Source organism: Rhincodon typus, chromosome 2 (genome assembly GCF_021869965.1).
Source record: "Rhincodon typus isolate 14 chromosome 2, sRhiTyp1.1, whole genome shotgun sequence".
Lineage (NCBI taxonomy): Eukaryota > Metazoa > Chordata > Chondrichthyes > Orectolobiformes > Rhincodontidae > Rhincodon > Rhincodon typus.
In genome coordinates this window covers 137,356,084-137,361,081 of record NC_063333.1, presented here as the reverse complement: position 1 = coordinate 137,361,081, position 4,998 = coordinate 137,356,084, and positions in this window count along the sequence as shown.

Sequence of the window (4,998 nt, the reverse complement as noted above, 5' to 3'; positions counted from 1 at the left end):
CCCCCTTCCCCTCCCCCTTTTCTGATGAAGGGTCTAGGCCCGAAACGTCAGCCTTTCTGCTCCTATGATGCTGCTTGGCCTGCTGTGTTCATCGAGCTCTGCACCTTGTTGTCTCGGATTCTCCAGCATCTGCAGTTCCTACTATCTCAAATTCTGGAAACACTCAGTTAGCCAAGCAGCATCTGTGGAACTAGAAACAGAGTTAACATTTCAAGCTATTAGTCTTGGATGGTGGGGTAAATGAAAAAAAAAAATCCAAAAGAAGGGAACATGGTTGGGTGGATGGCATGCGTGATTCCATGTGGAAAGATATTTTGAGTGGTAATATATAAAACACTACACAAAAACCAAAAGAACTGTGGATGCTGTCAATCAGAAACAAAAACAGAAGTTGCTGGAAAAGCTCAGCAGGTCTGGCAGCATCTGTGATGAGGAATCAGAGTTAATGTTTTGAGTCCGCTGACCCGAAACATTAGCTCTGATTTCTCTTCACAGACGCTGTTCGACCTGCTGAGCTTTTCCAGAAACTTCTGTTTTTGTTTCTGTGTGTAAAATACTACAGAAGGCTTCCAAGGAGGTTTAACTGGTACAGCAGGACCACTACGTGCTTGAAGCAATGCTTATGATCTGAAGCCATTGAATTCAATGCTGAGTCCTGAGGCCTCCTCTTCTCCTGCTTCCTCTACTCCTGTCTCCCCTCCTCCCTGTCTCATCCCCTGCTGGCCTCCTCTTTTCCTGGCCTTGCAGCCCCCAGCTTGTTCTGCCCGGGTCTTGTTTCCCGGCCTTCCTCCTGGTCTAGCTGCGTCCTTCTGTTCTTGCGTTGAGACCCCAGCTCTCCTCAGCTCCTGTCTCTGCTCTTGGACATGCGCTGAAGATCTGAGCCCCATCTAGTGGCAAAAGTCCATCAGTGCAAACCTGAGTCAACAGCTGCCTGCACCAATTGACCTTTGCCAATAGGTGCAGCCTGGTCAATCGAACATTTCTGTACAGTTAAGGTGAGTAGTAATTTTTAACATGTTGCGTTTATTTTATCTTTAATGACGCATTTTGCTTTGTAAGTTATTTCAGCTATGAATGCAATGTCACACATATGTAGGCAGTATTTCAACTGAAATATTACTGTTTTGTCAGGTGAGAAATTTCTGAAGAAACTTGATTGTAGCTTTAGTCTTGTTTCCTGTGGACAACCATGGTTTCACTTTAAGTTACCTCATGTAAAATCATGGTTTTCAGTAAGACAATCGCAACTTTAAGTGAAGACTAACTATATGTCACAGTCCCTTCTTTGCCACTAGGTCAAAATCCTAGAACTGTCTTCTGAATAGAATCGTAGGTGTGCCTACAACACGGAGAGCAGCTCACCTTCTGAAGTGCAAATAGGAATGGGCCTCAAATCTTGACTTAGCCACATCTGTGAAAGAGCCTTAAATAAGAGGTCAGAATTGTTTTGGAAAAATGCTTAGATTGTAGCTTGGCATTGAAATAATGCATAGCTTGGCACAAAAATAATTTACAAATCAAAATGCATCACTAAAGATAAAATAAATTGATTGTGCTAATTGGCATCCATCTACATGATGCATCTCAAGGGATTACATGCAAACTGCAAACAGAATCTCTTCTCAAGAAATGTGACCCTGACCTTGATGCGAGGAACTTTTATAATATATTAAATAAAATCATCCAAACAGATTCAATGTAAAGGCAGGAGACAGCCAATCGATAATTGGTATTCACTCAGTGGAAAAGAAAGTGGGCAAACTGAGAAAGTGTGTTAAAACAGCCACTACTCAAAGTAATGGAGAGCAGGGAACATTCATGTACAAGTGTTCTAGTCTTACAGATCCATGCACAGATGTGGGATAATTAATTCTCCACATCTATGAGATTAATTAGTCAATTATTTCAAGCACAAAGCAATCAGCCCAACTGTCCGCTGCAAAAGCTGTTGCTTGTAAACCACTGACCCCAACTTTTGTGTCTGAAACAAGACTCTAAAGCTCCACATCCAAATTGGTGACAGCCAAAAGCATAGGATTCCTTTCACTTGTGCAACTCGCATCCATTTTCATCAATGATTAGGTAGACTTCTTTAATTCAGTACACATTGCTTTCTCAGATCATATTAAAGGCTGCTATTCAGGGGGCCGCAAGTGGAAAGAGACCTGGAGAGTTTGTGTACAAGTATTTGAAGGTGGCTAGACAGTTGAACAAAGTAGGTAAGAAGTCATGTGGGACCCTGTCTTTTGTAAATCAAGGTGGAGAGAAGAAAACCGCAAAGCCATTCCAAACCATTGGACACTACTCTTTTAGCTTAGAAGGGAGTGCAGCAAAGATGTACTTCGATAGTTCCAGGGATGATGTTACAATTTCAGCTGACATTACAACTGGACAAGACAAACTGGAATTTAGACTGAAAACTGGCTTAGTAGATCATATTTTCAACGTAATGGACTCTCACTGAAACACAAGCACACAATGCTGCAGAAATTGCTTTAACAACAGTAACAGAAGTTTGTTATAAAAATGAAATGAAGATAAAGTAGAACAAACCAAACTATTTATATATACTATAACTTGAAAGATTTCAAAATATGCAGAACAACAAAATCCTTTACTTGACTGCACCATTACTCGACAGTACTCCAATACTAGAGAAAGATTCCTTCTCTATTATATTTATATGGGTTCAACTTGACATTTTAAAAAAAAATCCTGGCTTTGACAGCTTGATACTTTTCCTTGATTAGTCACACAGCTGGGCTTAAACATTTATTTAGCTCAAATAACCAATTCAGGTGACTAGCCATATATATCTGGTCGGGGATTTTCAAACTCTAAAACCTTTTTAGTTTTCTCAATTGTTTTGAACTAATTCCTTTTTCCAAGAGAAAATCCTATTATCACTGCAGGAGAGGCTCCAGTCAGCTACTGATTTATGCTGGATTAAGTCATGACTCCAGAAAGACTGACATATTAATTATTAAAATTATTATTAAAACCCAGCATACTCATGCACAAAAATCCCCATGCCACTAGTACAAAATCTAAGTTCTAAAATAACTGAAATTAAAATACATTAATCATACACTTTACATCATATCTTCCCCCAAGAAGAGTGGATATGTATCTTTAAGAGGTATTTCCATGATCAATCAGAAATGAACTTCACCATTTCTATGTCACATTAATTGTACTAACAGACAATGCATTATACAGCAACCATAATTTCCATACATCCAAGGTGTCACAACACTCAGTTTCCTTCACATATGTTCTCAATAAAACACCTACTATAAAGTTTACTTTTCCAGAAAAATTAATAATTTTTAATTTATGTGGTTGAAAGATTAAACTCCATCAAAACAATTGTTTTGTTCTTATTCTGAAAATTTTCCAAAAATATCAAAGGATCCATATAAATAACAGTCATTGTTGATAATGCATATTTCAAGATGATGTAGAGCGAACAGAAGAGTCAATGTCTCCTTCTCCCCTGTTGAATATTTTTTTGCCAGGTGAACAGTTTCTTTGTAAAATAACTTACAGACTGTTCAATCACAATCTTCATAGAAGCGTTACAGTGTGGAAGCGGGCCATTCGGCCCATCAAGTCCACTCTGTCTCTCCAATGAGCATCCCAGCCAGACCTACCCCATCCCTGTAACTCTGCATTTTCCATGGCTAAACCACCTAGCCTGCACACCATGGGCAATTTAACATGGTCAGTTCATCTACTCTGTCTTTGGACAGTGGGAGGAAACCAGAGCATCCAGAGGAAACCCACACAGACACGGGGATAATGTGCAAACTCCACACAGACAGTTACCCAAGGCTGGAATTGAATGCAGGTCCCTGGTGCTGTGAGGCAGCAATGCTAACCACTGAGCCACGGTGCCACCATCTTGTCATCTTGTAACAAAATAGCCTCCACACTGATATCACTGGCATCAACAGCCAGTTTGAATGACTTATTATAACATAGAATGGTTAATGTGGAAAGAACATTTCTACCACCCGACTAAACTGTTTGATCATCTATGAAAAGCCAACTTGGTTATAAAACTGGCTAACAGTGAATTTGTGAAAGCAAAAATAACTTATTTGGGCCACACCGTGGGACAAGGCTAAATGGCACCTAGTGAAGCGATATTAAGGGATTTGTTGGATTTTCCCATTCTAGGACAAAATGCTATATTTGGTGATACGTTGACATGAGTCTGTTGGAAATTTGTTAATAACATTAGCTCTGTCGTGGCATATTTGACAAGATGCTTCTCAAAGAAAGGCAGGAAATTTGAATGGAGGCAAGTACCATTGACAATTTGAAAGCTGTGCTGATAACTAGACTAGCTGTTGATGCCGGCAATATCAATGTTGGGTCTGCTTTACTCCCAGATGATGAGATGGGAATCAAATGGCCTGTTAGTTGTTTGTCAAAGAACCTGTCAACAAAAATATTCCACATTTGGGAAGGAGACATTGAGTCTTGTGTTGGCTCCATATCATTTTGAAATATGTATCACCAACAATATAAAATGCTAGAGTTTATATGGATGATAGTTCTTTGATTTATTTTATTTAGGGAAAGCCCACAGACTGGAAGGCTTTTAGGGGCAAACTTTTTCATGTAGAGGATGGTGCAGGTATGGAACAAGTGGCCAGAGGAGATGGTGGAGACAGGTACAGTTATAACATGTGGCAGGCATTTGGATGGGTACATGAACAGGAAGGGTTTAGAAGCAAATGGGACTAGTTCAGTTTGGGATTCCTAGTCGGCACAGACGAGTTGGACCGAAGGGTCTGTTTCCATGCGATATGACTCTATGACTCCATGCATTGGGTCAGAAACCTGAATGGGATTTTGAGGTTAAGCAAGTTTAAGCTTGGATTGGTAAATAATCCGGGAAAAGGCTATCAAACTGTCGAGAGCAGGATTTGAACAAAATGGTTAAGTTAGACCTCTCGATGGGATAAAGAAAAAGTAATACAAATTGTT